This window comes from Cimex lectularius, unplaced genomic scaffold, assembly GCF_000648675.2.
Source record: "Cimex lectularius strain Harlan isolate CLEC.00 unplaced genomic scaffold, Clec_2.1 scaffold65, whole genome shotgun sequence".
Lineage (NCBI taxonomy): Eukaryota > Metazoa > Arthropoda > Insecta > Hemiptera > Cimicidae > Cimex > Cimex lectularius.
The window spans coordinates 1,502,016-1,510,727 of NW_019392646.1; positions in this window are offsets into that span (position 1 = coordinate 1,502,016).

Below are 8,712 nucleotides of genomic sequence, written 5' to 3' on the forward strand. Positions count from 1 at the left end.
ATTTTTTACGAGAAGAAGAAAAAAATGTAATATCATTTAACTGGGAGCATGATGCCGTCGTCGTTTTAAATGGGGTGGAGGATTATTAGCGAGGGACGTTGAGGAAAGGGTTAGTAAGTTAGGGTAGGTGGATAGTTTAGAGTGAAAATTATGGAAGCATGTTTGGATAAGATCCTTCAAGAATGGAATTTTAAAGTCATTATGGTTCATTTGATGGGTGGCTTAGAAGCGAGCTGTGTGCATACGGCGGAGAATTTTAGATCGAAAGGATTGAATTCGTTGGATGTTGGAAGATTTGGCCCACAATACTTCTCCATAGGTCCAAATCGGTCTGATGGGGGTTTTGTAACCGGTTAGTTTGTATACTGTACGTGGGTTTCATGTAAGTCTGCTATCTAAATAAAGCCCAAGGTAGCGAACTTTGTTTGATGGAACTTGTTTATAAATACTGGTGCGCCAGTTTGACGTTTGAGCGTTACCGTAACTTGTTGACTTTTTACTCGTTCAACCTGATCCGCTACGGAGTGCACCAGTCGATAATGAGGTTCAGATGTAGTTATTGGTTTTGTCGCTAGGATAGCCTTAAAGTGTGTAAATTGCGGAGTCGTCCACGAAGGTTGTGAATTATTATTATTATTTTTTTTTTTTTGGTTGTGTAGGTATGACAGCATGCCAGCTTTGTTTGGAGTGATTGGTGAAAAATCGGAGCCGATTCTTACTTTAAACGATCAGAGAGAAAGACCTTTGGTGAGATAGTAGGTGTGAGAGAGAGTATGCTTTATCTTGTAAAGGAGGCTGGAGTGCACACTAGGTCGAATGCTTCCATAAAGGCAAGAAATATAGCTGGGAAATATTGTTTATTTTCTAGAGCCGAGGATTTCGTGTTGACTGCTGCTGACGAGAAAAATGTAAGGGTTGGAATCAAAATTGATAGCTAGGAATTAAATTTTTAGGGTCGAATAAGAAAATTAGACTTTTAAGGACGAGGGGTTATAGTTTCCAGAGGATGGAGAAATTGGTTGAGCTGCATAATGCATTTTAAATAATTGTAATGTACACTTTTAATTTTTTGGGTAATTTCAGGGGATTTTAATAGGTAATAAGATCGTGGCCCGGTGATTTCCTTTCGGAAAGGCGGAAAATCTGAGACATAACATCTGTGGGGGTGGATCGTCTTAAGAAGTAAAGAAAGACGTAGAGGGGAGTCAATTCAGCGATATGGTCTGAGTGTGTGTGTGACAATCAGATCTGCATGGGGAGTAAAAACTGTGGATAGGTGGAAAGGTGCTGACACTTTTCTGCGTTTGACCTGGCTCAGGCGTTCGGACCATAAAAGATACAAAAAAAATAAATAAATAAAATATAAAATGAAAAACAAAAAAGAAAATAAATTTGGGCACTTAGTCTGCCAATTCCTTATCAACTGTTCATTATTGTATACGAAAGACATATGAAAAAACAAACATATGTTCTTTAAGTTACCAGAAAACAAAATCACTCGAACGAGAATTTATATATTTGTGTTAGGACGTGTATATGTTAGATATACGAACAGTTGGGAAACACTGTGGACGCACGGGGATGAGGAGAGGCAATCGTACCACATTTACTTTTTTTTAGCCTGTCCTTTTTTTCCTGCTTTTTGATCCTTCTGAGCCTTCTGATCGGGCTTCTTGGTCGGTGGGCCCGCTGGTTTCTTTTCCGATTTGTCCAATTCGGTCGCTCCTCCGGAGTTTATCGCCTTAATCTCATCGTCTGACAATGCGAGTCTCTTGTAAATTTTTGGGAGCTGGTTGTCCGGATAGGCCTGTCCTTTCGACTTCGAACTTGAAGAACTCAACGAGCTCGTCTTTTGAGGCAAAACCGATATTCCACGGGCGGACTTGGTCAGCGAAGATTTCGCCTTTTTGGCGGCATACCTGAACTTTATCCTTACCACGTGCGGCTTCAGCTCCAACGGACTGAACTTCTTCAATAGAGAAATTGTCCCTTTCATTAGTTACGTATGGCAGAATCCACAAAAGTAATATTTAATTGAAAAAGAGTGTTGAATACGTCGCTGACATGTAAGTGAATCTGAATCGTACATATGTTGGTTGAGACATAACATTTAAAAAATAAATATCACATCAAGCTTCAATTTTTTGTTTTATCCATATGATTTATTGCTTTTATTTTTGCTTGATTTAAAAAGTTTATTTACAAATATTACAATTCAATTACTTATAAAATTCAGTTAATATTTAATTGAATTAAATTAATTATTCTTTTTATCTAAGGTCTTGGTTGAGATGTATATATATATAAGTGGGAAGTTTATGGTCCGACAAATAGCTGAGGCCATCGCCGAGCCTCTGCGTGTTTTCCTTCTTTTTCTTTTCTTTCGCGCATATTTTGTTTTAAACTGCAGCCATTTGCGCGTCTCGATCTGGTTACTGACTCTCTGATTTCACATATATACTACGTTGATATTCTAGAATGCTAGTCTCTCGTTTGTACCTCAGTTGTCAAATACATAATAGAAACAAAACATACATGTCACAGTTACTCCCCCAGAATACTCGATATTCCTCGGGGCGGGGTTATAAGCAACCCCTTCCTTTCACTCTAATAAATTTCTTTTACTCTCCAGACGTCATACACTCACCCCAGAGTACTCGATATTCCTCGGGGCGGGGTAATAAGCAACCCCTTCCTTTCAACCTAATAAATTTCTTTTACTCTCCACACGTCATACACTCACCCCAGAGTACATGACATTCCTCGGGGCGGGGCTATAAGCAACTCCTTCCTTTCACGCTAATAAATTACATTCATTAAATAAATTAACACAAACACAACAGTCGATAGAAAAATAGAGGTCTGGTCACATTCACTCCCCCAGAGTACTCGATATTCCTCGGGGCAGGGCTTAATCACCCCTTCCTTTCATGCTAATAAACGACATTCATTCCAATAAATTAACATAAAGTCAAACACAGACACAACACAAACACATAAAACTTCGAATCCCGCTCGTGACACTGACTTTTTTATCTCAACCAATACCTTACATAGGAAGAATAATTAATTGATTGAAAGCAGTAACTTGGTCTATTGACCACGAAAACATAAATGTAATAATGTAATGAAATACATTATGACTACTAAGTCCTCAAATGGATTAATATAATTTAATTTTATATTATACATCTGGGATAAGGAAATTGGAAAGAAAACACAGTTCCAAAAGGAATACATAGCAAAACAGCAGAAATATAGCCTGCATGTATTATTGCCAAAACGTTACTTTAGTACAAGCACAGTCAATTCAATCAATAATCCTCGCTTTATTTTTATTAAAAGGTAGATGGATAAAATTGCATAATAATTATATTTTGCACACTAGTACGTGTATATGTATCTTTACTCGAACCAATTCACCCGGATCTTCACACCCTCCTGTCTCTGCTTCCTTCTAATGTGGGCTTTTGAAATTTGAAACATGAATTAAGCTTAGGTCGCTTAGGACGTCGTAAAAATTAAGCCTTATCGAAAGGGGATAATTTCAAAATTGGTATTTTGTTACTGACTGATCTTCAAAGTTATAAGGTACTTCGCAAATAGTTAGAAAAATTCCGTAAAAAGTTAAAGTGACCATTCACGATCGCCCCAAATAGAACCGCGCCGAGCCATGTAGTTAGTTCTATTTGGAGTACCTGAAATTTGAGGGGGCATTCACGACCGCTCCACAGCCAGTCGCTCCGATCGTCATCTAATGAATTACTTCCTCAAAATGGATGACGATCTCTTGTGCTTCGCTGCTATTTGTTTATATATAAAAAGCAATAAACCGAAGAGGAAATGGTGTGAGAATTGGCTCCTGAACAGAATCCCTAATACCCACATCGATTTGATGAAAGATCTTTCTTTTGTACCCGCTGAGTGGAGGAACTATTTAAGGATGGATGAAACGTTTTATTTATATTTACTCCAGCTTGTTACCCCCTTGATTAGAAAACAAAAGACAGTCATGAGAGAAATCAGCACTCCAGATGAAAGGTTGGCTGCCACATTACGATTTCTACAGGGATGAACTACGAAGAACTTACTACGATGTCTGCTCAGCGCTTAGGTTTATCAATACCGCATCTCTCGTTGTATTTGTATCCTTTGTTTTGAAAACTCTGGTCGAGGATCGAATTTCTTTTATTTCTATCGTAGTAATCATTGTCCACCACTTTCCATAAACATGGTAAACTTTTATACAATTCAATCACCTCAACAATAAAATCTCGATTGGATTTCATTGCAATTAAAGAATAAACGTTTTTAACTTTTTGAGAACGTAGGACGGAGATGTTTGCTCGGTGACAGTTTAGGGCGCTGACACACGGAGCGGTTTTGCTAGGTTGTGACACATGCAGCGGTATGATGTGCGTTTTGGCCGAAGCGGTTTTGTTTTCTCTCAGTTATTAAATGTATCCTACAGCAGTGCATATAAGCATTGAACGTCGCAAGGTGTTATTTTGCAGTTTGTATAACAAGTCCTGTTTAATAAATATATTGTTCTGTAACTGTATGTAACTTCGTGTATTAGTTACAGCCTTACAGACCATTCCCGCCCATGCAGTACTTTTTTTTCTTTGATGAACATTCCATGGAACTGGCTACAAAGTGAAATCTCACAGTTATCTACACACTACGTCTCGTTCGGTTTTCTTTTCTCTATGAAGTTTTGAAAAATAGTCTTTAAAAATAAATATTTAAGTTAATTTATATTTAAATGGGATCCCGGGTAGCCGAATAAACGTGTCAGACTCTCGGCTCAGATCCTGCAGTTGTAGGTTCGATTCCCTTTCCNCCAGCGCTCCAATATTCCACCGTTCACGCCAGGTTTTTCCATTCACGAAAGCGCCATGCCGTCGTCGCGCTGTTTGGAGTGGCGCGATGGAGTTTGGACCGGTCGAATATTGGGCGCAGCCCGGCACGCCAGTTCAGTTTTGCCATTGATGTGGTTTTTGGAACGGCGTCGCTCCGTTTGGACTGCTGGGAGCGATCGTGAATGGTCACATTTAGGTTTTACATAGCAAGTAAAGGAAAAAATCTGAAAATTGTAATTTTATGAAAATTAGTGCCGCTTTAGGTGGGGTAGTATCACCATCAAAATTATAAAGCACTTCCTGTAGATGCAGAAACAACAGTACAAAAGTTGTCTTATTTTGAAAAAAGAAATGTGAAAATTGAAATTTTCCTAAAATTATTGTCGCTTTACTGTAGTCCCATCATCAAAATTATAAGGCACTTCCCGTATAAGTAGAAATATGATATTTGGTCCAAATGTAGGTCTTTATTTTAAGTAAAAGTAAGAATTTGAAAATTTCTGAATAAGGATTAAAACACAGGCCAGGTGGATGAAGGAAAGATAGAGAACTCAGAAGAAAAGAAACAAGTTCCAGACTCCTCATTGCTCATGGCCAATGTTAAGCAATAAAAATAAAAGAAGTGTTGCTCATAAAGTAGGAGTGAAGTGAGGTTGGCCAGAATGTAAATATCACTACTTTGATAGGATGACTTTTTTGGGAAAGAGTCTGAAACTTTTATCTTTTCCTTCGAGTTTTCTCAGGTTATGGACTAAAAAACAGTTCGGGCTTTCCACAGACCACATTACATTGACATGCTAATTTTTTGGAGGGGTTTTGCAACTTGGTCCTTTTTTACGGTTAGGATTTTGTTGCGATTGTATATTCGTAAATTGTAATCAAACATCAGGCATTTCGTTTTATAAAAATAATCAAAAATATAGTAAACATCATAAAGCAAGGCTTGAAACTTGAAACTTTTGATGAAACTAGGTCGAAAAATATTCGAGCTGATAGAATACATTTAAATGATTATTTGGAGATAGTGAGATGCGATCTGGTGTGATGTAGGAAATATATGTCTAATATAATACAATATATAAAACAATCATTACATTCCACACATCATTGTATAAATTCATTTTTTCACATCTTACATGTATTTGTATAATTCAAACAATGTTTATAAATCCCAGGCCCTGAAGATGATCTCAATAAAGATCGAAACGTTGGAACGACAAAGAAAATGTTTTTCTAAACCTACGTCACACCAGACCGCATTTCTCGATCTCCAAATAATCGTTAATTAATGGTCACTAATCACCACACATTTCTACACGAATAGATTTAAATGATATTAGATGTTATAAAAACGCACAAAAACCAAACCAGTAACGTAAATCAAAAACAATTAGGATGGGTTTTAAGCACCTTAAAACCAATAAATAACCCCCGCCACATAATCAATAAACTAGGAATTTGATAGCAATAAAAAAGTAGCAATTTTAACTGGATTAGTTAGGGACAATTTTATTGTCTCCCATATCTGGTATTCCACCAAAAAATTCTTAACTCCTCTGGATTTTATTCAACTTCAACGTTACAGGTGAAAAACAAAGTGCCTGTAATTTTCGTCTTCGTCGACTCGTGTTGATTTTATGTCACTAGAAGTAAGAAAATAAATCTAAAAACTACAAAACTTCTCAAATGATTTATTTAGCATCTCTGGTTCGATTTCTTTCATGAGACAAGGTCAATACCGTTTTGCATAGTTTAAAAGGTTCTAAAACTCTAATATCTTGATTGGTTAAGTGTCTACGGACGGCTCTGCGGTAGAATATAAAGTACTCCGCAGTCCTTCTAATTAGATTAGGTTATTATAAGCTGTTTGCCGAAAAAACCTTTTGTTTCCTGCTCAAAAATATTATAACCTACATTGCTAAGCCGCTCGGTCACTATATCGACATTCTATTTGGCAACTAGCCACAAGATCGTAGATATTGAAATATATAATTTGTGACCGAGCGACGTATAATTTTTTTACCAATTGTTTGATATATGATATTCTTGAAATACGTACACAATAAAGGCAGAATTCCTTATTCTCAAGTATTTAAATTACTTTTTTAAAAAATTCTCGACTCCTAGAATCACCAGGGAGGTTCCATTAAAAACGATAATCTCACGTCCGTAGCCGCTCCTTTTATGGTTACAACCTACCGAAGTATACTTATTTTAAAAGAAATATACTGTTTTTAAATTATGAAAATGCTTTATAAAACATAAAACTACAGTTCATTGATCACAGGATTGTAGATAAATTGTTGGGGTTAATGAATTGTTGGTGGTATTTAAAATTAGAAATTTTCCGCGGGTATTCAATTCTTCAGAAAGTGTTTAAAATTGTTTTGGTTTCTAACTGGTTTTAACCAATTCCGGACATCATTTTGATTTTACCCTCAGGCAACATATCGACGATAACCTCGGAACTGAATCACATTTAAACTCCATTAAACGTATAAACATGTATATCAGGATAATCTTATTCAGTCAGAGTAATTGCTAGGGTAATATGTGAATACTAATTTTTCACTTGCCGTATCGTTTTCTCCTCTAGTCAAAATATTCTTTTTTCAATTTTGATAAACAAACACAAAAATTTAGTGTAAAATTAAAATTAATCAAAAAACATATTTTTTCTTAATTAAGAAATATATTGAAACCCAACTTAACGAGTCGGATTCATAGATACGGTTTACGCCTTAAGGTTTCTTTCAGACCAATTTAGGAGAAAAGTTTAAAACCGGATGTAAAAATGACGGAGAGAAGTCAGAAGTTCTAAGTTAAACGGGAAATAACATGAAGGGGCATAATTGCAAACAATTTCAAACTTTTATCCCTCCTGCTCGCCTTTTCCTCTTGAAATGTCTTTTGTTTGTACCAACTTTTTTCCCTCCAGGAAAACATCATTATTCTCCCCCAAAACAAGAGTGATCGGAAAGAGAAAGAGAGTCACCCAGCATATACGCCGTGGCGGAAAAAGGATTGAAGGCGTTCCGAGTTACTTTATCATAGCAATTAACAGTCCAGGGTCTGAGGACCTACAACTTTCTAATTAAACTTAGGACCTAATGTAAAAGTTTGTGTCCAGAGAAGGATCACAGCCTTCTAGCGAAAGTTGTAACTTTTTCTCCCTCGGCCCTCATAAATTGATACACCAGAAAATTTCGAAACACGAAATTAAATTTTAGAAAATACGAAATGTACTCTTATTACAAGGGAAGAATCACCCATTTCAATTAATCATGTTTTCTATGATTCTAAGTCGAAAACTCTTTTCCGATCGTTGTTGACAGTAGGATGTAAAAATAAAATATCTGAAGCCTGTTATATACCTAAAAAATCTACATTTTTGTGCATGTATTATCAATCGATTTAGTTTTTTACTTAGTAGAAAACAACGTGCAGGATTCTATTAAACTAATGGCCGTTGGGCTATAGCTCCACTCTATAGTCAGAATCATAGAAGGATATTGGTGTACGTGGATTGGAATAGCAAGTCATTACCAAGCAAACTATAACATAGCTGGTCATTCGTGACAGTTCTGTTTTCTCATGGCATAATATGGCTTTTTAGTGTCCCATCCTGGCTCATCACAGGCATAGATCATTGAGTACCGCATGAAATCACAATGAGGTCTTAAAACAAAAATTGGCTTTGGACCGCTTTCAAGATATTGCACAACGATGTGTCGAAGACTTGGAGGTTCTCCTGAAGAAATGGACAACTCCAGCTATTTCTTCGGCAGTAGGTTTGGTAAATCTACGCACATCCATCGGTTCAATTTTTTTAGCCAAAATGCCACCAAAG